General features: G+C 43.2%; 1 protein-coding gene across 4 annotated transcripts in view; it reads left to right on the plus strand.

Moving 5' to 3' along the window:
* LOC146868825 (uncharacterized) overlaps nucleotides 1–26,750 on the plus strand; it is a 259,599-nt gene that overhangs the window by 62,961 nt on the left and 169,888 nt on the right. For 2 of the 4 annotated variants that reach the window (XM_085613845.1, XM_085613846.1), the window contains exon 1: nucleotides 23,241–24,180. The exons of 1 other annotated variant lie outside the window; for it this stretch is intronic. The gene's annotated coding sequence lies outside the window, so the exon portion shown is untranslated. Of the gene's footprint in view, nucleotides 1–23,240; nucleotides 24,181–26,750 lie in introns of those variants that run through there. One more of the 4 variants, XM_085613844.1, reaches the window with a different exon arrangement.

Consider the following 26,750-nt stretch of genomic DNA (forward strand, 5'->3'; position numbering starts at 1 on the left):
GAACATAATGATAACAGCCGGGATTAAATTGACTTTATGGTTCCCCCTGACTGTGAATAGCCACCATATGGCTCTTCCTCAATGTGATTCTAAAATGCCAACGCGTTTCGAGACCCTTGTCAACTCCAGGGGCTCTCATCAGGGCTTCATATTTGAATGGGATGGTGTAATCTAAAAAAAAAGACATGTGATATTTAGTGGCCTCCCTATTGGTGAACTAACCATATGACAAAAGTACTTTAACCTCACGGTTGTGCCCCTAAATATCCCATGTCTTTTTTTGTAGATTTCACCATCCCATTCAAATACGAAGCCCTGATGAGAGCCCCTGAGTTGACAAGGGTCTCGAAACGTGTCGGCATTTTGGAATCACATTAAGGAAGAGCCATATGGTGGCTATTCAGGAACCATAAAGTCATTTTAATCCCGGCTGTTAGCATTAATGTTCCCAATGTCGGGCATCCTCCTTCTACGTTGAAAGAAATGTAATTTGAAGGGTTTGCCCTTTTCGTGATTTTAGATTGCTGTACAGAAAACTGTTTTGTTTCACATATAGGATTGTTAAATGTATATACATGCTGTTGTTTGTATTGTATATTCACTTTTTGAATGAACAAGTGTATGTCTCATACCAGACTACCTGAAAAAAACAAAAGATTTATAAAATAAGATGTTAAAAGGTTAAATAAATAACCAGATCTTGTTGGATTGATTCCAGTGATCTTTTGCTTCAACCGGGAAGCAGTTAAATCAAGGAGTAGCCAGGTATACTGTTGTGCACTACTTTTAGAAAGTTGGCATTTTCCTGCCATAGCCATTTAGCCTGCAACCTGTCGCTGGGTCACATGACTCAGTGCTGTTGATAGTGAAGCTTTGTGTATTCCTCCTACACAGCCACATGCAATAGGAGCTTAGTTGTGCCTGAATTGGGCCATCACTGGCAGGATAGGAGGGTAGAGCTTTGCACAGCCCTACGTAGACTTGAATAGCCTGTGTCCTGCCTCCCCACAAAGGACTGCATACCTCTTGCAGTTAGTCTAGAGCCAGGGCAGGAGAGGCAGGACGCCTGGGGACTTCAATGGGAAACCTCTAGAAGCGTTTCTAACACTTCAAAGGCAGAACTGGGTATAAATATTGGACCTAGACACCAGCTCTTCAGTACACCTCTGGGCCTGTGGAGACTCTGCCTGGAAGAAGGGCTGCAGTGATACTGAAAAGACTGTCACTCTGCTGGACTGCTGATCTGAAGGACTCCTTCCTTCGGTACTAAACTGCTGCCTGCTGCCCTCTTGCCTGGGTAGGAGTTACTGGAGCTACATCTGTTGAATTCAGGACCCCAAAGTGGCTCCAAGGGATAGTTGGCTGGCCTCCTGATGGGGACAGAAGGTTTCTACAACCTTAAACCCAGTCCATGGACTGTGAGTCCTACCCTGCCAATTGGTGCCACCCCAGTATGGACCCTTGGAGGTAGGCCTGAAGGTGCTCTGTCAGACTCATCACCTCTTCTGCACGGTGCAATCCCAAGTGGAACCAAAGCATCACGTCTGCTGTGAGGGTTCTCCCAGTGCAAGGACTCTGCATCAACCTCACAGCTCACATTGGAATCACCGCTGTGCGAAGCATCACGAATGCAGGTCCTCCCATCACAAATCTCTCATCCAGGGCAGACTTGTCGATGTTGCAGAATCTTGCATTGCAGTTTCACAGCTCCTCGGAACTGGCACATCGCCTTGACTATGCGATGCATTCTCGACGCCGGACTTTGCACTGCAACCAATCGTTGAAGGGATCCTTGACGATGAAGTGGGACCTCGCATCACAGCTCCTCAGAACCGATGCATCACCTCGCCTGCACAACGCATCCTCGACACGGTAACTCGCGGTGCTCCGCAACCAGGATTTAAGATACTCATGTTCAGCAGGTCTAACTGGGTCCGGGGAGCCGACCCATGCTCAATCACAGTCGGTTTGAATTTGTGACTTTGTCTAGTCTGGCATGACCAGATATCCACAGTTGGTGTTGTGTGCTTTTCCGTGCTATTTTAACTGAAATCTTTAACCCTGCATATCTCTGGCTCTACTGATTGGACTTTTTTCATTTTTTCTTGTTTTATTTCTAAAACATTACTCTATTTTTCTAAACTGGTGTGGGATCCTTTTGTGGTGTGTTTTCACTGTGCTACTGTTTGAAGTGTTGCACAAATCTTTACACATTGTCTCTAACTTAAGCCTGACTGCTCTGTCCCAAGCTACCAGAGAGGTGAGCACAGGTAAATTTGGGGTTTGCTTGTGACTTCACCATGACAAGGATTGTGGTTCCTGCTTGAACAATGTTTCACCCCCCAACATCATTAATCCTCTTTCTTACAGCACTGCAATGTAAAGGCAATGGATGCACCTGGAAGGGAGCCATAGTGGTGTTGAGCAGTGCAATGTAAAGACAATGCGTCCCCGGCGAAGCCATAGCGGTGCAATGTAAAGTCAATGACTGCGTCTGGAGGGCAGAAATAGCCGTGATGAGTAGTAAAATGAATGTGTCGGGCGGAGCCATAGCCTTCTGAGCAATGCAATGTAAAGCCGATGAATGCGTTCAAAGGGGAGCCATAGCACCTCAGCAGACTAGCTCTGTTGGTATGAAATCATTACACCATTCAAGTGACTTTAGAGCTATCACTGTAAAACGCAGAAGAGAAGAAGGAAGCAGCACGCAACAGCAGAACGCCGAAGCAAGGACCGCACAAGGACAGGAGAGCCAAAATGACCGAAACAGAGCTGAGCTGCAAGGAACCACAAAGAGTGTGAATACGGAGCCTAGATGAGCTGCGCCAACAGCCCTCAAGAGACTCCAGAGACGTGGTCTGAGGAGTGGTGGACACCGCTGAGAACATGGATTTACCAGCCACAATTAAGGGGAGTTGTGGCATTGCAGTGAGTGATTCGGGAGGGGCAGAGTGGGGGAAGAAGAAGAGTGGGGTCACTGTGTTTGCGCCTAAGATCACTGTGTAAGCGCCTTCTTTTTAAATGGTGTGCGATGGCAGCATCACCTTTCTCTCTATTCACTGACTGTGGCTCTTCTATTTTCAACAGTTAATCCTTTTCTAAACATAATGGGGCAGATTTACAAGCCCCTTGCAATACTTTTACGCCACCGTTGCGTTACTTTTGTGACGCAGCGGTGTCGTAAACAATGCGCAACGTTGCAACACATTTATAACGTGATGGATCAAGGGAGGTGCGTCAAGTTGTAAAGGCCTGCACCACATTATACGTGCATTAGGTATAATGTATGCAGGGTGAGCGTTTCGACGCAAGAAACCCTCGTGAAAGTGACTCAGTGAAATCTATCTGGCACATGCATCAAAGCTTTTTGCGATCGCAAACGGTGCGATTCGCAAAAATCGGCCGTTTGCGATTGCAAAATTAGCTTTTGCGATGCATCAAGGGTCAAGGCACTCGCAATTTGAGAATTCGCAATTAAATGCGAGTTCTCGAATTGCGATTGCATTTAAGGAATCGCATTTTGCGATTCCTTAAATGCAATGCGAGAACCACTTTGAAGTAGCGATTTCGCCACCTGGGGGCGCAAATTACCATGAAGTTGAACTTCATGGTAATTTGCAAAAACTTTGAAAAATGCACTAAAGTGCATTTTTCAAAGTTGTAGGTTACACACACACATGTCCTTGGGACATGTGTGTGCGCAACATTTGTGCACAGATCTATTTCAGGGGTGCAACAGGGTGTCCTTTTGACACCTTTGCACCCTTGAAATTGTGCTTGCAATTTCCTATTCATTCCTATGGGCCTGTAGGCCTCTAGGCCCATAGGAATGAATGGGAAGCTATTCCTTATTTGCGACTCGCTATTTGCGAGTCGCAAATAAGGAATGTGTAGGAATTGCTATCATTTTAGCGACTCCTAAATGCATAGGATTTTGCGAGTCCTTAATTGCGAATCCTTAATATTCGCAATTAAAGACTCGCAAAATCCTAGCTTGATGCATGTGCCTGTGTATGATTTCACTGTGTCACTTCTACGACGCCACTGTGTCAAAACCTTACGGTTGCTTGAAGCTGGCATAAGAAGTGACAGAGCACAATAGGAATAGGCATTCTTGAGCATTGCTGGAGATGCGTTGCGCTTGCGACATGACCCCTTCAATGCGTTACCTTTACTCCAACAGATGCGTGACGCATCTGTCAATCCTTGCGCCACGGTGCACTGCATTGTAAGTGCGACGCATCCATTGTGGCGCAAGGTTTTTTTTGCGTGACACAATCGAACTGACACATCGCTGCTAAAATGCAGATGCGTCAGTTCTTGTAAATCTGCCCCATAATTTTACTTCACAGGAAGACCTCCCCTGGGAATCGTAACCAAAATAGGGGATTCCTTAGGCTACAATGAGGGAGAGCCCTCGCTTACCTTCTTCTCACATTTATTGTTAAGGAAACCACCCATCCCCTCGTCTGGAAAGAACCTTGTAAGGTTCTTCACACGGGTCTTGATAAAGGGTGAGCAAATTTAGTACAGCTGAGTGGATACTTACCGCACTTTCTTTCCCTGAGGGTATGGGCGACAATAACCTCCTGGAAGCACAGAAGAAGAAGAAAAGACAAAGTGAACATCAGAACGGACAATACCTATTGGTCAGTCATGTTATTTTCATGCTGTGAACCTAAATAAAGTCTCACAATTAGTCTGCCCATCCCTCCAACATGCCCTAAACAACGTACTAACTTCTTGTTATTAACTCATCCCCACACACCTAAAAGCTTCCACCCCAACTAGCCCCCAGTTCACCTAAATCTTGACAACAACCCCCAACTGTAAATTATTGTGTATCCTTGCGTTGTTCGTTTGTCAGTCCAGCACTTGCTTGTGATACCTTCCCTCCCTCGGATTAGGCAGAGCTCCTTTACTCATGTTCCACACTCCTTCCTACCTCACTTTCTCCCACTTAACAAGATCTTCTAATTTGCCCCTCAACTGTTCCCTTCAAGCGACAACTCCTATCTTAAGACACACATCCCTTAGCACGTACCTCATAACACACAATAAAACGCCTGCCTGCTCCAAAACCCCTTTTGCTAGTGTTGTCGGTAAACTCTCAGGTTGTGGGTGTGGGGCAAGTGCTTTCCCTGTGCTCCCAGCGTTGACTCACTCCAGCGGCTGAACAGCCTCCTACTTAACTCCACAGCTTCTCGCTCCTCCTCTTAAAATCCCCGGGCGTGGAACACGTTATACCCTTCCTCACTGGGGGTCCTCAGAGGGCCGGACTGAGAATCGAAACCAGCCCTGGCAAACTGCTCGGCAGGACCACCTGGTGGTGAGGCGGGAGTGCGGCCGAGCTGTTTGTTAGGACCGGTTTCGGTCGATTTTGTTACAGGGGGCCGATGTTGCCGGCCCCTGGTGACAAAAATGGCTCCCCAGGGCCCCAAAACCAGCCCCCACCATGGTGGCCCTCCGGGGAAACGCCTGGTGCCCGCTACGGCCAGTCCGGCCCTGGGTCCTCATAAACCAACCTGATGCACTATCAGTCACTTTGTAGAGAAATGTCCATGTGTTGCCTGCTCGCATGGATCTTGAATGGTGAGGTAGGGAATGATCAATCATATCTACCCTGAAGAAGTCAGAAAAATAGAAAAAGAAATTGGAGGGCTGGTAAAGCAATGGAGGATTTAATTAGGGAAATGGAGTCAACCTCCGCGGCCGGCCCGCAGGGTTGTAGGCTCTCTGCTGTGTATCGTAAAGTTTAAATAAAGGTCTTTAAAAAAAATTTTTTAAAAAACAAAAAAAAAAAATCAACTAAAAAATACCCGAGCTGGATGGGGAAGCATGAATGAGTTAGGGACAGGCGCGCCCATTGGCCTAAAGGGTCTTCAAAGCCATCCCGCTCCCCTGTGTGTATCTTAGCTGCTGCAGCTTTTAAGAAACACACAGGGGCCATATTTATGAAAAAGTGGTGCAGCGCAGCAAGTCACCTTGCTGCACTGCATCACTGAGAAAGGGAAGGAATGCACCGTATTTAAGGCAATCAGGCTCTGTCCTGTCCTTTCCCCTGCGCTGTGCACAATGGGCAGCCTAGCACCAAAGCAGGCACCCTTGCACTATGGTGCGAGGGTGCCTGCGTTTCATGCAGAATGTTTTTGTGCAGGAAGGAATACCTACCTGCACAAAAACAATCCTGAGAGGATGTTTCCTCTTTCTATGTGTGCTACAAATGGCAGCACACATAGAAAGAGGAAAAAACGACAAGAATTAAAAATATTTATTCTCATGACGCCTACCCTGAAGAGGCATATCTTTTTGGTGCATTCCCAGGTTCTTGTATATCTGGGAGTGCGAAACAATCCATGAATGTTGCATGGGGACACCCACGCAACACCCATGGAAATGCCTCACTGGTGCAGATTAATGCAACACAGGGATTTGCGCTGTCTTATATTACTCAAGATTTATGAAGCCATGCAGGGCCACGCAAGGTGACCTTGCGTGGCTTCAAATATCTCATTTTTCATTTGCACGTTGTGTGGTGCAAGAGCGATGCAAAGGGGCTCGTAAATATGCCCGATAGTTCTTAAGCTGATGTGTGCTGGCGTGCCCTGGAGATTGGGCCTCAATGATTACCTATTACAATGTAAACCATAAAGAAGCTGAAATGCATAAAAAAAGGGATGGAAAGGTGATCCAGAGTGCAATGGGGGTGGGAGAGTGGCAGAGGGCTAGCTAAAAAAGAACAAAATAAACTGTTATTGTCGGCCTTTCACCTTCAGGAAAGTATACATGAAGTATAACGCACATACATTTTTAAAAAAAAATGTTTTATTCATTTTATTATTTGCACAAGAAAATCAAAAAATAGCCGACATACAGAACAGAAGATCGCTCAGTGTCAATATGTCAGGAGAAAAGAAGGAGAATCGTGCCTTGGTATATTGCTGTGTAACAATGAATGAAACTGCGTAAGAGCAATAGCTAATAGCATGAACATATTTTCAATTGCATTGAGGAGCAGTAAGAAAGACAACTAGGCTATGTAGTGTACGACACATCTACAGGGAAAAATAGAGGGGGATGGGGGAGGGAGGAAAGAAGTTCTAGTCGCATAGACACTCCAAGTAAATACTTCTCAGAGAAGAGGTTATGGAGCTGAGGGTCTATGGAGGGGGGGTCCGGCGATTAGCACGGTATACGTTGTACTGAGCGTGTACATGTGGTATTCATAGGACTCCACTTGGTGTACTTTGGGGAGATAAGGCGGATGGTGCCCCTTGCCATGTTCCGGTACAGACGCTGGGGAAGAAGCGGTGGAGGCATGTTGTAGGGTGATGCAGCACGGCTTTAACAAAACCTTTATAATTGTCACCAACCCAGAAACCCTTTACACCACTTGTTCATCGTGGGGCCCATAACACCGAAACACAACACACATTCACTCAGTTTTCTGGATCAGTGATAAGTAGACGAGCTGCAAGACATACGGAGTACCTAGTTAATATTTTCTTTACCTAACTAATAACTATATACATTATATACATTTAATTTTTGAATTGTCGGTTATAAACATCAAGATACTCCGCTATTGTGGTCGATGGACCAACTAGTAGGAATCAGTTGATGGTGATTAAGTCCAGCTCAATCACAATTAAAAACCTTTAACTTTTATAGATCATAACTTTAATTTTAATATCCACAGACTCAGTTTGATTTAGCATGAAAATGTATCTAGATTCATTGAATAAATTGAATAAGTAAAGTTTTATTAGACAAATTTTAAACATAAATTTCATAAGCATTAATGTAAAGATTGAAATAGATACGGAAAATACTCATTACCCTTGGCCTTCGGGCGATGACGAGAATAGTTCACCAGAACACGAACCGCAGATCACAGGATAGGTTCCCAAACTGACTGACTGTCCCTCTAACCTCCTCGGATGTATTCCCTCCCAGGACAGAATCCCGCAACGGTCTCGTTCCTTTTCCCCATCAAATTTTGAAGTTCAAATTTGTCAAAGTCTTTTCAGCATCAGGAAAAATCATCTCAACAGACAGCGTGTCGTATTGAATAGTAAAATAAGCAAGTACCCGTACGTCATCATAACCACCACTTTTTATACCCTTTCACTAACTTGCTATACCCAAAATTATGGGCTATATCCATTCTCATTGGTCCATTGGAGGGGTGGTGATGGTCACCTCATTGTCCTCCTTGCCTAAACCCGTTCTGTAAATTACACAGTCATGCACATCCTCGTGACTTGTCAAGTCCCAATATTTGTAACAATTGCTATTATTAGTGAATAGGATCATCTTCTGCAGTTCGAGTCTCTCATCTGTTCCATGGCTTTTATACAGAAAGTTTTGGCATTCACTCTTGTCCTAGGTCAATGCGGCCTTGACATGTCTCACTCCAGGCATAGGCCACACATTCGTGACTGTAGCTTCCATTCTGCTCATGCGCAGGGGCCATCTTTGTTACACGTAATTGCATCTTTCGGCAGCTGCCATTTTCTCAGCGAGGCCTAGCAGGCCCAAACGGAACTAATATGAAAACAACATAACAGAAATTAGACATAGAAAATAAGCCCTTCTGTTTACCACCCGCCATTCTAATGACCCGTGTTAGGTGTTACCTAGCAGAAGCATCATTTAAGGACATTTTACTTACCATCTGCATTCTTTGCCACAATATGTTTTACTACAGACAAAATACATGCAATTTACTTCTATTTTCTACACGAATCACAAACCTATGTTAATTTAATTTCACAGTTGTAAATAAATTAGATTTTTGCATATGTCAGTTAGTTTTCCCACGTGTAGTGTCTAATTAAAGGTGCATTTGTTGGTTAATACATTCATTCAAACAGTTAGTATTTTTAAGGTTATACATTTATTTACATTTAAGGTTATGAGGTCATTAGCTTCGATGGAGTACAAAAAGTTTTTGTATTTCCCCTGCTCCATCAATTCCCCCCTTTGGTGATTTTTAACATTACCACAAAACCATCCCTACCAATTTATCAGAAATCATGTTTCTTGTCCTTTTTATCTTGTTAGAATGTGAAGAATATAATTGTTTGAACTATCTCTTAGTCTTGTTGTACATTTTCTCTTTAAATTCTTCCAATTCAATTTCTCCCATTTCTCGTTCTCTTTGTTTATTTTTCTCATTTTGTCTTTTTACCTTATTTTCTATTTTCTTTTTCTAATACATACACATGCTAATCTCAACATTAATGTCATTACTATTACGATTGTCACTGGTATTAGTATTTTCCCTACTAATGAACTACCTATTTCTGCAAACCATTTCTTTACTGAGGAAAAACTCTTACCATGTTTTTCCCAAGCACCATCTACCTCCAGTGGGGTAATTTCTTTATGCAATTCAGTAATATTCTTTATATACTTTTGTATATTCTGACTTGTATCAGGAATGTACGTGCAACAATGTTGTACCTTCAGCTTTCCACAGACTCCGCCCTCTTTCGCCAAACGAATATCAAGGGCAAGTCGATTTTGCATCACCATAGCTCTCATTGCAACCATCTTGGTATTTACCATCAAGAACCCTCCAGCAGTATTCGTTGAGAAACGATCTGCTATTGTTGACAATTTCCGAATCTTATATGCATTAAAAGATACACCCACTGCTGGTATCAATGCTCCAAAAATGTTACCTATTATCTCAGAGAAGCTTTCCCTTCTTCTACGTATTAGTGGTTTAGCTATTTCATGAGTTCCTTTAGTTCCCCTATCCACATGAAATATCTTTGTAAAGACCAGGCCTAGATAACATGTTCCGTACCAATGGTCCGGCAATATATAATAAGCTTTGTTCCCACAAATAAAATAGATCCCTGGAAATACTGGATCTTTACTGCCTTTGAATCCCCATCCCCCTATAATTCTGTATGTATCTCGACATTCACTAGTACCCACGAAATAGTTATCATACATAGTGTTATCTCTACGAATGCACAATTTCCCTTGTTGAGGCAAATCTAACCCTATTGCTACTTTAGTTTCACTCTTCTCGTAACTTCCTTCCTCAAATCCCCAAAATGGTGTTTTCATCTTTTCTCCCGCTACTTTTCTTTGAAACTTAACTCTTCGATCCTCTACCATGTCTAAAAATACTTTTTCTTCTTTTCTTAATCTACAAGTGAGGTTGTGTCTAAATGCATATTCTAATGTTAATTCTTTTGTTTCTAAGAAAAATTCTCCAAAAACTTTACCAGGCTTCACTTTGTTTAATTCAGATACTACAGAAACTTTAGCAAAAACATCATCCATATCAGTATAGTAATATTCTAGTTTGCCTGTCTTTTAAAATAAACTAGCCAACACACTGCAAGTTATTCCATACGTCAAAGGAAGGTGATGATATGTTACACCCTCTGTCACAGACACAGGTAACTGCATACAGACATAACAATCCCTAACATCCATTGTCTCTACATATTCATATAGAAGCTTTGTAAAAACATTCTTAGAAAAATCATGTATTGACCTGTCTCTATGTAACTCAGTATTATCTTTCAGTGTTGTAGTATCCTTTGTGTTATGTGCCTTATCACTATTCGTTTTATTGTTCATCCCAGACGTATTCTCTGCAGTTAATCTAAGTGGAATGACTATTGCTAAAATGAACCAAATAAGCATCAGTAAACCTGTACAATAAAAACACATTCTACACCATCTGCGTAGAAAACTACACCTAGGTCTTCTAGTCTCATTCTCTGCCATGATTAACTATAGTCTAAGATATGTACAGAAAAATGTGTCTCTCCACACTCAGAAATATATGGCCTTTGAACCAATTGCCCTTGGTGCAATGTGTGGTCCTTTAAATTTTCTTTAGGTTCATCAGTTTGTCCTTATTTTGGTTTCTTCAGTCTCTTCAGGTTGGGCACAGTTCACTTTCACCCTCCTGTTTACAATTGTCTTTTAGGTTCTCTTGACTGCTATCCACCTCTTCAATTTCAGGAAGTGCTATGTATGTCCATTCAGGTGATTTATATTTCAAATTAGGTCTTTTTACTCTTTTCGATCTCTGCAATTGTCCTTTATCCAAATTGATTTGATTCCTTTGACTTGTTATTTCATTCACTTGTTCTTCCTTGTCTTGGTTCAAATTTATTATTTTATATCTTAGTCTTCTACATTCGTTGGGCCAATTGTCTCCTTTCCTTGGCCTTTTTAGTCCAATCTCTGTTTCTTCTGGTTCCACTTTCCAAGCTCTCTTTCTTGGACCTCTCCTTTGTCTTAATTCGTCTTCACTTTCTTCAGATTCTGTTTCAGATCTCACTTCACTTTCTTTAACTTTGAACTTTATGATCTCTGATGTTTCATCTGATTTTAGATTTCCTTCGGTTGTTTCAATTACTTCTGAAGGGATTTCCTCAAATCTTTTACTTGGTTGTTCGACATCACTGTGACTTATTTCTTTTTCTCCTGTTTCAATATCAATTGTCTGTTTTTCAAAGTCCTCTGTTTGCTTTTCAATGTCCCTAGTTTGGCATTTCATGTTATCAGATTGGTTTTCACCAAATTTGGATCGTTCTACTTCAGATGTCGAACTGGTATCCAATATTTCCAGATGTCGACTTACTGGTCGATTTTCAGAATCTGGAACTTCAACTGCTTCAGTTTCAGTCTTGGATGCCAAACTGGTGTCTGATATTTCCATATGTCGATTTACAGGTCGATCTTCAGGATCTGGAACCTTGATCGTATGACTGGCATGAACCCAATTTTTCACACCTGCACACTTTACTGCTGTGTTAGTCACTAGGATCACTTGTCGTGGTCTGTCCCAGCGAGGAACCAGGCAATTTCTTCTTCGGTGGACTTTTATGCGTACCCAGTCTCCCGGACTCAGATCATGAGCTGGGTTTCTTTCAAGAGTGATCGCATCCAGTCCAACCTGATGAAACACAGAATGCACCACATCAGCCAATCATTTGCAATAGCCCAGAATAAGATCATCAGTTATAGTCAGCAGTTTGTTGACAGGTACGAATGCTTGTCTCATTACTCGTCCCATTATTATTTCATGCGGACTCAAACAAGTTTTTCTGTCTGGCCCATTCCTCATGCTCATGAGTACAAGCGGTAGGGCATCTGGCCATCTGGGTCCTGTGGCTAGACACATCTTTCCTAGCCTATTCCTAATTGTGCCATTTACTTGCTCAACCACCCCAGAAGCCTCTGGTCTGTAAGCACAATGCAGCTTTTGTTGACTGTCCAATGCTTCACATATCAGCTGGATAACTTCATTTTGGAAATGACTTCCTCTATCTGTTTCTAGCGTGACTGGAAAACCATATCTAGGAATGAATTCTCTCAGCAGGAGTTTCTCTATAGTAACTCCATCATTCCTTCTTGTCGGATATGCTTCCACCCAACGAGAAAACGAACGGACAACCACCAGAACATACCTCAGCCTGTTACTCTGGGGCATTTCAATGAAATCTAGTTGCATTCTGGTAAATGGACCTCCTTCTCGTCCTTTGGTTCCTAAATTCACTACTGTTTTCCTTCCTGGATTCAACTGTTGACATATAAGACATCTTTGACAAAGGCTTTCAGCTATAACCCTAAATTGTGGGTTGTACCAAGTCTGTTTGAAAAGTCTGATCATTGCATCTCTACCTATGTGTGCCTGTCCATGGTACATCCATGCCAGAGATCATGCTATCAGGCATAACTGGTCTTTCATCCCTATAACCCCAAACTCCATCTTCTTCTCTTTGTCTACAGCCTGATTTTATCCATATCTCTTTTTCCTCATCACCTGCCTCTTCCTGCAATTGTCTCACTTCTTTCCACGTTTCAACTGTGTTAGTAAACATCAAAGGACATGAAACATATTCTTTTTCCCTCCTCCGATTCATTGAGGTTGTATTTCTGGCACAATATTGAGCCATTTCATCAGCGGACCTATTGCCCTCTGTAATGTAGTCATCACCATTTTTGTGTGCCGCACACTTCATGACTGCAATCTTTTTAGGCAGCTGTATCGCCTCAAGCAACAATTTCACAAATTCACCATTCCTAATTGGAGATCCCGAAGAAGCCATGAATCCCCTCTGGGACCAGATCTGTCCAAAATCATGCACCACTCCGAAGTCATACTGGCTATCCGTGATCACAGTGATTCGGAAGTTCCTTCCCAGTTTACAAGCTCGAATCAGACCAATCAGCTCAGCAACTTGGACTGAACGTATTCCTCTCAAACAGGGTGCTTCCATGATGTCTGCCACTGTACATACAGCATATGCAGCACTCAAAATTCCCTCTTTCGTTCTCAAGCATGATCCATCCACAAACATCACATAATCTGATTCTTCTAGAGGTTCATCTTTGATGTCCGGGCGAGGCTTTGTACAGAATTCAGGCAATTGTGATCAACGTCATCTTTGACCTCTGTATTTACTGCATCAGGTAATAAAGTGGAAGGATTCACACTTATGCATCTCACAATCGTTACATTGTCTGTACCCAAAATCACCTTCTCATATCTGATTAATCGACTATGCGTCATGAATTGGGTCTTTTTTCTGGTCAAAAGAATTTCAACTGAATGTGGGACATATACCTTTAACGGGTATCCCATCACAATGTCTTCACTCTGTTCCGAACTCACACAGGTGGCTGCTACCGTTTTTAGACATCCAGGCAATGCTTTTGCTACTGGGTCCAAAACAGCTGAAAAATATGCTTTTGGCCGTCTTATTCTTCTATGCCTTTGTACCAGTACTGAAAGTGCACATCCGTCTCTTTCACAACAGTACAACCCAAATTATTTTTCATAATCTGGCATTCCCAACGCTGGGGCTTCACACAACCTGTTTCTCCGTTGCTCAAAAGCTTCCATCTCTTGCTCATTCAACACAATTGGATATTTTACATCGCTTTTGTTAATCGCTGTAAAGGTTTGGCAATCGATGAAAATCCATTTATCCACTGTCAACAGTAACCAACCATTCCAAGAAACATTCTCACCTCTTCTATATCATTGGGGCTCTCATTCCTTTGATAATCCTGATTCTTTCTGTTGTTATTTTTCTCATCCCTTTTTCAATCTTATGACCTAAATATTGTACTTCTTGTTGACAGAACTGCAGTTTTGATGGGGACATCTTATGCCCTCATTCTGCCAAATGATTCAGTAATGCAATTGTGTCAGTAATCCATGTCTCTTTGGTCCTTGATGCCACCAATAGGTCATCAATATACTGGACCATAACAGATTTCTCTGGCATTCTCAAACTTTCTAAAGATGTCTTCAGAATCTGATTAAAAATGGAAGGACTTTCAGTATACCCTTGAGGAATTCGGCACCATGCCAAAATACGCTCGCCAAACCGGAAACCAAACAATGGCTGGCTGTCAGGGTGTAATGGAATGGTAAAGAATGCATGGCACAAATCAATGACTGTATACCATTCTGCATCATGTAGAATTTGGTACAGTATTACAGCAGGGTTTGGTACAATTGGACAACAGGGAACAACATTTTTAATCACCTTTCTCAGATCTTGTACTATCCGATAGATTCCATTAGGCTTTTTCAATCCCATTATAAGAGAGTTACATGTACTACTCATTATTTCTCTCAGTAGCCCTTGTTCAATCATTTTATCAATCACTGGAGTTATTCCTTCAATCGTTTCTGGCGTCAATTTGTAATGGGGAGTATTCAGGTCAATTGCTTTTTCCTTTACAATAATTTTTGCAGGGTCAACTCCTTTCATTAGACCTATATCTTCACCCGTAAAATCCCATACATCAGTCTTCACTTCCTTTCAATTCAGTAGGGATTTTCTCTGCAACAAACACAGGAAATGTATCACAATTTTCAGGTTCTAGTGCTGTCATAATCACTTTATACAGAACATCATCATCTGATGTCTGGAATGCAATACCATCTGGGGTACAGTAGATGGTGCAGTTAATTTTACATAGGATATCGCGTCCAAGTAAATTTACAGGACTGCAATCGCACATTACAAAATGGTGCATGTCTTTAAAGGGACCAATTTCCACCGCTACTGGTTTAGTAAGAGGGGCTTTAATTTGTCTGTTGGAGACACCTACAACTTGGATGAATTCACCTGAGAGAGGAAGGTTTGGAATTTCAACTGATCTTACAGTAGAACGGGTAGCCCCAGTGTCCACAAGGAAAGTAACATTTACACCATTCACCTTTCCATCCACAAACGGACCTGACTGATCTACCTCTAGAGTTGTGCCAAGCACGCACTCCTCAACTACCTGTTGCTGTGGCGGTTGTTGATAACCCTCCTCATTCTGCACCTGTGGATTTAATGATTTATTTTCGGCATTAACTTTTGGAGGAAATTTACACTCGTTTTTCCAATGCCCTAATTTTCCGCAATTATGACATGGCCATTTCTTTTTAGCTTCTTCTATATTCATCTGACCTTTCCCTTTACCAATGTTTGGTTTCATTATTGTCTGCCCTGAGTCATTAATCTGGTTAAGTATCTGAGCTTCTTGCTGTTCTGCAACCTTCATCTGAGCCCACATTGCTTTTTCTTTGAGCTTACGTTGCCTAGCTTCAATGTCATCACTGCAATATTTTGCATACCTTAAAACCTCATCCACTGTACTTGACTGCCAACACAACATATGCTGTTCAATCATTTCACTTATCTCGGGTCTCAAACCATACACAAATTGATATACAAAGTGACTCATGTCTTTTTCCCTCAAACTCTCATATCCACTGTACTGCTTAAAAACTAAAAGCAACCTTTCATAATAAGCATGCACAGACTCCTTTGCTTCTTGTGTTGTTCTATCGATCTTCACCCAATCTGTTTCCCTTGGAGGAATCTTATTTTTCAGAAATGTGATTACTTGCTCATATTTTCTCATTTCTTCTGGACCTGGAGCTCCTGTTTTTGCGTCTCTAGGATATTTTTCCTTTGGCCAATCAATTGTGATTTTACATTCTGTCCACAAATCAGCAGGTACAACAATTTCAAACAATCCATCCAAGTCTTCCCTCAATACCTTTGAAACCTTTACATACCTTTCCACTTGTCTATACCAGGTTTTTCTCTCAGTCTTGGAAAATCATTTGTAAATGACAATATATCCAGTCTGGACCATGGGACATGTACATAACCTCCTCCTGGAATTTCTCTCATTAGACATTCTACCACTATTGGTTCCTTTTCTTTTACTGGGAAAGCCAAAGTTGCTTTGTCAGTCGTATCTTCTTTTCTCTTTGTCCATCTACTTCTCCATCTATCTACATCTCCCCATTTTCTCAGTAACACAATTAGTTCTTTTATCTGAGTTAACCGTCCTGAAGTGTTCAAATTCTCTATATCATTCTCACTAAAATCTACTCTATAAGGTTTCTGTAATCCTCTAACCTTTGCAAAATGTACTCCCAACCCAATTGCTGTTTCTTCCAATTTTTCATGCAAATTCTTAGCTCTCCACGTTATACTTTTGCACATAAACATCAATTCCTCATCTTGATATGTTTTTAACCGATCTATACCATTGGTTCCCAGAATCAGTTCTTCCATGTCTATTTTTAATCTAACTACATCTAAAGGTTGAGGTTCTGTATCTTTTTGCAAATTCCTGACCCAATCACTTAATTCTTCTGCCATTGGACCCACAGGGGTTGTATTTAAATCTACCCTATTCACACTTTTCTCTGGTCTTACAGTTGCTGACTCAGGTCCCATTGGAATTTTATTTATTGGGCTCTGATTTATTGTCACTTCAGGATAAATCTTTTCTCCTACCTTTTGCATACTGGAATTTAAGGGAATCGTTAAGGAATGTTCATCTATCTTTTGATTTTCAAATACAGGTATCACTGGACCTATGGTTACTGGTACAGTAACAGCTTCGACATTCTTTGTCAATTCTTTTATCTTTTCAGCCAATTCTTTTGTTGTTCTTGATAATTCAGATGCATTATCATTATCAGGTTCTACAGTCTGTGGTATTTTCTGTCTATAAAATGGACTATTTAAATCGTTCTGGGTTTTGATTCATCACAGTTTCCATTGGCGGTGCATTTGGTGTCACCACCGCAGAGTCCTGTTGATATGGAGGGGGACTTTTATTTAATATATCTTCCAGCAACTCATCATCTGTATCACTGACTCCATATCCACACCTTTCTGGAACTGTATGCTTCTTTTTCTCTGTATACTTTTTCCCTTTTCCCTCTTCAACTGTTCTAGCAGGAAACATACCATCCGTCATATTAGCGTACCGCCATCGTCTCATCCTGTCTTCATGATTCCAACCCCATACTCTTCCAGGAACATAACCATCATTCCTTGTACCTCTGTGTCTCTGTCTTTCATACATCTCATCTTCCCATTCACCTAGGGCTTCAAATTGTGTCGGTCTAGGTCTCGGTTCAAGCTTCATCATGTTACTTCTCAAATTTCATAGTGTAGCCGTGCTAAACGAACCAGTTTCTGGAAACGCCAATACTCCATCATTTTGAGTATATTTTGCCCAATTTTCCAACCAAATACAAGTATGATAACCATATTTCGTCATCATGTAAGATGCAGGTGTTTTCGGTGGAGGAAGCACTTCTCCCTCTCTCGTCTCAATCTTTTTATCTTTCTTGAAAAAACTCTTGAATTTCATAAACCATGAAGGTTTCTCTATCTCTCGTCCATCATAATAAGCCATATTTCACAATTATTTGCCGAAGCAAATTCACGCAATACTTCTTTATTCTGCTTGACTATTCCGTCCTATCCCAGCGCAAACCACACTAACGCACCAATTAGAAAGCTTTACGTCACTCTCACACTGACCAATCTCAGTGCGACTCACATCAACATACCAATCAGTAACCTCCTCGTACTTTCGCAACTGACCAATCCCAGCACGGTTCTAATTGACGTCAGCTCTACTCCTGCTTCTGCTGACACCTCCTTTACAAAATTATCGGCCCTGTTTTATAACTCGATTTAACAAACTCGGTTAGTTACAACATAAACACATTTTCCATTGTCCGTTTCCCTTAAATAAAGGATAGTTTATCCAAACATTCAAGAATACTGTTTCATTCGATAAGTGTAGCACTTTCCTCTACCTTACCCTTCTCTCAAGCAAAAGGTGAACCCGTTTCTCTGGGGATAAAACACATGTGGAGACTATACTGCTCCTGAGAATTAAGGCCAGAGTTTCACAAGAAAACCTGCTGCTATTCCATTCAACACAATTCACACATGACTTTCCCTATCATAACACAATCCTGTGTTATCACCAGGTTGAAATTAGACAATGCACAATTCCATGTGACTTCTCTCGTCACACAAATCCACTTCCTACTTACCGGAAGCTTCAAAATTCCGACTACATATAACCTGACACATACTCAACATGGAGTGTTAAAAAATGAAGATTAATAATCAATAATCAAAAATTCACAATCCCCTTAACTGACCTATAGAAACCATAACTCTGCTACCAAAAAAACTGATGCAGCGCGGCTTTAAAAATATCTTTATAATTGTCACCAACCCAGAAACCCTTTACACCACTTGTTCATCAGTGGGGCCCATAACACTGAAACCCAACACACATTCACTCAGTTTTCTGGATTAGTGATAAGTAGACGAGCTGCAAAACATACAGAGTACCTAGTTAATATTTTCTTTACCTAACTAATAACTATATACATTATATACATTTAATTGTTGAATTGTCGGTTGTAAACCTAAAGATACTCCGCTATTGTGGTCGATGGACCAACTAGTAGGAATCAGTTGATGGCGATTAAGTCCAGCTCAATCACAATTAAAAATCTTTAACTTTTATAGATCATAACTTTAATTTTAATAACCACAGACTCAGTTTGAGTTAGCATGAAAATGTATCTAGATTCATTGAACAAATTGAAGAAGTAAAGTTTTATTAGACAAATTTTAAACATAAATTTCATAAGCACAAATGTAAAGATTGAAATAGATACGGAAAATACTCATTACCCTTGGCCTTAGGGCGATGACGAGAATAGTTCACCAGAACATGAACCGCAGATCACTGGGTAGGTTCTCAAACTGACTGACTGTCCCTCTAACCTCCTCGGATGTATTCCCTCCCAGGACAGAATCCCGCGACGGTCTTATTCCTTTTCCCCATCAAAGTTTGAAGTTCAAATTTGTCAAAGTCTTTTCAGCATCAGGAAAAATCGTCTCAACAGACAGCGTGTCGTGTTGAATAGAAAAATAAGCATGTGCCCGTACGTCATCATAAGCACCACTTTTTATACCCTTTCACTAACTTGCCATACCTAAAATTGGAACTTTTAGGAGCTATATCCATTCTCATTGGTCCATTGGAGGGGTGGTGATGGTCACCTCATTGTCCTCCTTGCCTAAACTGGTTCTGTAAATTACAGTCATGCACATCCTCGTGACTTGTCAAGTCCTAACATTTGTAACAATTTCTATTATTAGTGAATAGGATCATCTTCTGCAGTTCGTGTCTCTCACCCGTTCCCAGGCTTTTGTACAGAGAGTTTTGGCATTCACTCTTGTCCTAGGTCAGTGCGGCCTTGACATCTCTCACTCCAGGCATAGGCCACACACTTGTGACTGTAGCTTCCATTCTGCTCATGCGCAGGGGCTATCTTTATTACACGTAATCGCATCTCTCGGCAGCAGCCATTTTCTCAGCGAGGCCTAGTAGGCCCAAACGGAACTAATATGAAAACAACATAACAGAAATTAGACATAGAAAATAAGCCCTTCTGTTTACCACCCGCCATTCTAATGACCCGTGTTAGGTGTTATCTAGTATAAGCGACATATAAAGCCATTTTACTAACCATCTGCATTCTTTGCCACAATATGTTATACTACAGACAAAATACATGCAATTTACTTCTATTTTCTACATGAATCACAAACCTACATTAATTTAATTTCACAGTTGTAAATAAATTAGATTTTTGCATATGCCAGTAAGTTTTCCCGCGTGTAGTGTCTAATTAAAGGTGCATTTGTTGGTTAATACATTCATTCAAACAGTTAGTATTTTTAAGGTTATGAGGTCATTAACTTCGAAGGGGTGCAAAAAATGTTTGTATTTCCCCTGCTCCATCAAGGGTAAGCAGGTATGTACAATATATGTGCCAGATGTCCTTGGGCAGGGAGGTGGAAGGTTTAAGGGTGCAGTATATCTCAGTTTGCATATCATAGTATACCATACTGCGTAACCATGCTTCTTTTGTGGGGCGTGGTCGGGTTCCCCAGTCCGTTGCAGTTTCCCTTTTGGCCTGCTGTAGCACTATTGCTATGAACCTATGGTAGCAGACTGAGATGTCAGAAACAATGACCAGCAGGGCCAGCTTGGGGGTAGGCGTCAATGATGTGGACGTCATGTCTGAGAGCACCTGACTTACCAAAGCCCAGAAGGCAGATATGGCTGGGCAGGTCCATGTCCTGTGTGCAAAGTCAGCGTCAAATAGTTGGCATTGAGATGTTTTGGAGGAGTCATATTTAGCCAATTCGATAGGTGTGATATAACATCTGTGGACACATTTAAAGTGCAGTAGTTTGTGCTGATGGTTGGGAGAGACCTTCTTGATTTGCTCATGGCTGCAGGCCCATTCCTTAGCGGTGAGTGGCTGTCCCAGGTCCTCCTCCCAATGGCGCCTGGCCTCTCTGTCTAGTACCTGTTTGAGTGCCATACAAGCACGATATAGTTTGGTGATCAAGTGTGATCTATCATGATCCGCTATCAAAAGTGTAAGAGGCGTGAATTCGTCCGGAAGGAGTGGGAAGGAAGGGATTGTCAAGCGCAGGGCACCTAGTAACCTAGTCATAATAAACCTGTCCATATAGGACATCTCTGCAGTCACAGCGAGGTCAGTGAGAGTTGTGATATGCCCATCCGGGAAGAGATCCTCAACGTGTGCAGATGCAGTTTTTGTAAAGTGCGTTGGACTACTTTCTCGGATGTTGATGGTATCCATGGGTTTTGAGATAGTGGGAGTTTAGGTGAGTACAGAGAGCTGAAGCCTTGGAGCAGGCCAGTTTCCGCCAGGCCCAACATGTGGTGGATAATGTTTGTATATCATTGGGATCCAGCTAGGGACGCTGCGGGAATATCACCTCTAGAGGGGTATGGTCAGACAGGTCCACTTCAGGTTTACTGTAAGGTATGCGTGCATCAGATGAAACCAGTGATCTGCAAACTGGGCCTGTGTGACCAAATAGTATAAGTAAAGGTCGGGGACAGCAAACCCACCACTCTCGTAGGGGAGTGTAAGTGAATCCCGGGCTATCCGTGGCCTTCGACCAGCCCAAACCAGGCGGAGCAGTTGACCACGCAACTGTGAAAAGAATGCCTTTGTTAAGGGGATGGGCATGTTTACGAATAGATATAGAAACTGGGGGAGAATGTTCTTTTTGATAAGAGCAATGCGGTCAGCCATAGATAGCGGCAGGCGGACGCAGCGGTCCACATTGAAAATGGGGGCAGATTTACTAATAACTCATGCAGTACAGTGCAGCAACCAAAGTTGTTGTGTTATGTGAGAAGGAGACAGCCGGACAGCGCTACTCGACTAAGATATGGTGCTGCTCAGATCTCTTAGCGCTGAAGTACAATCAAAGTGCCTAGAACCACACACACATCTTTTCACCATAGTGCAAAGGTGTCGGCCTCATCTATTGCATATGTTTTGCATTACAAAATACTATGCCTAGAAACACTTTCAAACATCCCCCACTTTGGATGTGTGTTTTAGGGTACAGCACACATGCAATATTGGGAAAGTTTGGAGAAATGAAAACATTTCTTCTTTTAATGCCTACCTCACTTTCAGGGCTTTGCACAAAACCCTTTCTACTCTTCCTTATGAATATGGCTTTGGGTCAAATACAAGGGGTGGTTGAATGAGAGCACCATGTACCACCCATGCAACCACCCAGTGATGTAAAGTAATGCAAGTCCCTGCGTTGCCTTATGTTCAGGCAGCTTTCCAGTTCAAAATAAGGTTTGTGCTGGAGTGGAAAGTAAATTCCAAATAAACATTTTCCGACGGTTTGGGTCACTTTTGTCAGATATGTCTATCCATCAATTACAATTAAATGCTTAAGCAGCCTATTTCTCACTCATGTTCATGCAGAGGCATAGCTGTACAACCTATTAGGAGCGTAACTATGGTCCTGATGCAGGACATCAAAGAGCTCCCCATACAAGCTGCATGGCACGTGCACTGTTGCAGCTGTGGCACTCCACAGATGAGTGTGATGCCCTCTTGACAAATGCCATTGAGCGCTTTGTTAGACACATGCAACAATACATGAATACAGCTACAGCAGAATACAACATATTCAAACCTTACAAGGCTATAATCATGACAATGCGGAGCTAGGCGAAGCTGTATCGACATCACCTATTCTGCAGTCCATAAATGTATGGACTTAGCTTACATCCTGAATCAAGATTGTGTTTCAATTTCCAGTCCATGCGCAGATGGATGTTTGCGCACAGAACAGGATTCTGCATTATGCATCAATTGCCACACTGTGCAATATTCTCCGAACAGATTTCAGCAGGAAAAGCCTCAGGAAATCAATAACGCGCTAAGAAGGAAACGCAAACCCTGCAGTACACGGCGTGGTAAACACCAATTACAAAGGCTCGGCTTCATTCTGTGGTGAGAAACTCAGGTGAAGGTCCCTGTGCTGCCCATTAGATACCCCATCCCCCACCACAGGCTCGCTGGAATTGTGTGCACCAATGAAGCCCCGAACTCTACAGATCTAGGAGCCATGGACTTTCTCCCAAATGTTTCTTTGAGCTTCTATCAAGATATCAACCAACAGGTTTACAGCTTACTGTAGGTAATCCTCCTTTTCTGTGTCGTCACCCGGATTCTTTTTTTCTTTTTATTCTGGCATTAAAAAGTGAGAGAAAACACATTATTTTGTGAAATAACCAACATTTTGAAGTCTTTCCAAGCAGGGAGAGGGTGTGTGTGTGCGCGTAGGTTTTTGTCTGTGGGGGGTAAACATTTCTGATGAAATCCGATAGACACCTCCCCATACCCTGTACCCACCTATGTACCACAAAATCAATGTATTAGGGGGTATAACACCCCAAACACCTCCCCTCCCCCCAGCCCCCAAGCTTCGCCCTTGATCCTACGTCTGCACAGTTTCACAACAGACAGCTGTACCCGAGGCAGCACACCTTTCTTGAAGCGCAAGGAAGTCGCTGTTTTATTTCTTCACTCCCGGATTACCGGCGGGGCGTGTCCCGCACTCCTCAGTCCTGAAAAATCAGACATCACAAACTGCGGAGTGCTCGCCAGAGCCAGACCGGGGCCAGGGGGGGCACACCTCCATCACAAACTGCAGAGTGCTCGCTAGAGCCAGCCCGGGACCAGGGGGGGCACACCTCCATCACAAACTGCAGAGTGCTCGCCAGAGCCAGCCCCGGGGCCAGAGGGGGCACACCTTCATCACAAACTGCGGAGTGTCGCCAGAGCCAGCCCGGGGCCAGGGGGGGCACACCTCCACCACAAACTGCAGAGTGCTCGCCAGAGCCAGCCCGGGGCCAGGGGGGCACACCTCCATCACAGAGTGCTCGCTAGAGCCAGCCTGGGACCAGGGGGGCATACCTCCATCACAAACTGCGGAGTGCTCGCCAGAGCCAGACCGGGGCCAGGGGGGCACACCTCCATCACAAACTGCGGAGTGTCGCCAGAGCCAGACCGGGGCCAGGGGGGGGCACACCTCCATCACAAACTGCAGAGTGCTCGCCAGAGCCAGCCCGGGGCCAGGGGGGGCATACCTCCATCACAAACTGCAGAGTGCTCGCCAGAGCCAGCCCGGGGCCAGGGGGGCACACCTCCATCACAAACTGCAGAGTGCTCGCCTGAGCCAGCCCGGGGCCAGGGGGGGCATACCTCCATCACAAACTGCAGAGTGCTCGCCAGAGCCAGCCCGGGGCCAGGGGGGCACACGGCACACCTCCATCACAAACTGCAGAGTGCTCGCCAGAGCCAGCCCGGGGCCAGGGGGGGGGGGCACACCTCCTAGAGCATCGCTATTCGTGGCTGGGGTTTTGTACAACTGAAAGGACATTATTTCAGAAAGCCTATTGACCTGTTCACTCCTGAAGGTAAGTGCCCACAGTGAAAGCTTTGCACGGAATATGTTCACGGATGACGTTTTACAGACCCGTAGGGTAACTCTAGCCTCATTATCTGTATCTTTGGGGGCCGTGAGGGGACGGGGTTTGGGGGCGGGAGGGAGGGGCAGGTGTGTTTCTGTCCCATTGAAGGGTGCAGGAATCTACCTCCTTGTCACCATAGACACATTTCTCATCACCATGTGCTTTTCTTTTATGTTTTACTGTTCTCCTGCACTTTAGCCTTGTTGATTTAGTTGATCTGAAACGAGACTAAAAGTGTTATGACCGTATTTATAAAAACTATACAAATCTGTATCCGTGGGTTTACAACCTTGCAGGGGTGTAGATTTACTCTAGATTTTGTTCACAAAGGGTTACCAGATTCATTTTTGAAGCTTTTACACTCAAAGGTTTTTAGGGGCTCTCTTGGAAAAGCTTCTCGAGTTCTCAGTTCCGGGCGTGAGAAGGCAAGGTGGGCTCCGTAGTAAGAATGCAGAGTGTGCAACTGTGTGTGAACACGCCCTTGCACTCGTTCAATTGCACTTTTTCGATTTTTTTTTCTCCACAGGAAAAATACTTTTTACCCGCTGAGAAACACCTGTCGCTGATCCCACCAATTTTGGGCGTGTTGTCTTTCCGCCCCGATCCAGTAAAATAATGTATCTGATACCCGTGTCTCATAATAACATGAGAACATACATGTAAACGCCTGTAGTTGCTGCTGAGTTGGTTCAGTGAATTTTCTGAGCACTGCTGGAATCTGCGTGCAGCTTCCTTGAAGGCTACAGGTTAAATCCCAGCAGATTCAACCAGCCATTCATCCTTCTAAGGCAGGCCAATGAGATGTGCTCTAGGACCCTGTTATTTACACTGCCTCAAATCTGTCAGTTCCTGGGAGCAAGCACTGCCCAAAATGAATGCTAAGCTTTTAACATACATATATGTGGACTGTTTACTTTCACTAATATTTACATAAGGGGAAATCATTTTATAAATGATATGCTATATTATGCTTCAAAATTAATTTTCGAATGATTTTGGGTTAGTTGTATACACATGCTCGGGCATTTTACTTTACTTTTATCAATTCTTCTTGTTACTAGCATTTCTGTGTTTCATTGATAGAGGTTTTTTCTTTAATATAACATCACTCTTTCCTCATAGCAGCTTCAGCGGGATGCCAGATAGAACCCTTTCTAAAACAATGAAATAATTCTCTGGAACTTTACAAAGGCTTTACAAGCCTTTTCGCGCCCTAAACGGCTGGGTTTGCTGCTACTTGAAATCTACAAAGGATGTCTCGTGCCGGAAGTGACAGCATTTACTCCCCCATAATTGCAGAACTCTCCAATTACTCAAGTCCACGAACAACCGTGTAACTCTCTCTACCTTTTGTAGCAGCTTGGTGGGTGCGGCTCTTAATGCTAGAGGAAGTCTCCCCAAACTATTCTTAATAAAGTATGACTCTCTTTTACCTGTCGACTTCTCTTTTCACCCTCATATTAAGAACCTTAGTGGCAGGTATACACAGACGGATTACAAGGTGTGTCGGGTGTTTAATTTGTAAAAGCACACGTGCCGGGGCTCTGCAGCCCACAGCCGGCGCTACTGACGGTCAGGGTGTCAATCAAGCACGAAGGCGATTTAGTGACGATTCCACCTCGTGACTCTTTGACCCAGCCCCAGCCCCTCCCCCCCTGCCCTCTAGCTCACTCTTGCAGGCTCCTGATTTATCATTTGCCACTGATTTTGCGTTTTTCTCTTCCTTGTTCCTTGTCTTTGTTTCTCTCTCCCTTGGGGTCAAAGTCTGATGAGGAAAACTATGTCCTGGTCGCCATAGATAAGTGGCAGTGGGCTCACCTTCAACCACCGCCTCAAACTAAGCAGGGACTATGTCAAATGTAGAAGAGGGCTCTCAATTGTGGCCGTGTCTCTGTCTGCTGTCCTCTGCTCCCAGCTCTGAAGCTGCAGGCTGCAGGAATGGCTAAATGACATGACCTTTTGGGAAGCATTCCCACACCCTCCCTAAAGTCACAGTATATCTGCTTTACTTCCTGTGACATGCTATGTACAGGACCAGGTATTGGAGTCAGTGGCACCCATCATCCAGGCAGACGAGGAGGGGATGCTGGTGGGTGCAAGGCCCCAGGGTAGGTGAGCTGAGAGGCGTGTGTGAGTACGTCATCCAGGGCACGCCCTTTGTTTTGCGGTCTCCGACTCGTATCCTGAATGTATCCTTGAATTAACAGGACTACAAGACCCAGAATGCAAAACAGAACACCTGTACTGGATCAGCTACTCACACGTGGGCTTGGAAACCTCTAGGAGCTCTGTAATGCCCCCACAACAGCGTACAATGTTCACGAGTAACCCCTGGTAAAGGGTGAGCTGTGGGCAGCTCACGGCCTGGTTTACCGTGTAAGTTTGTATGGCCAGGTACAGCCTAGACTCCCTCCTCCCTTCTCAATACTAAGACAGTAACACGCTTAGCACAAGGAATTTTTGGATTAGGGAGTCGTTAACCCCCGGCCGTATTTATTAACATAAAATTAAGTCAA

The sequence above is a fragment of the Triturus cristatus genome, chromosome 1_2 (genome assembly GCF_964204655.1).
Source record: "Triturus cristatus chromosome 1_2, aTriCri1.1, whole genome shotgun sequence".
Classification (NCBI taxonomy): Eukaryota; Metazoa; Chordata; class Amphibia; order Caudata; family Salamandridae; genus Triturus; species Triturus cristatus.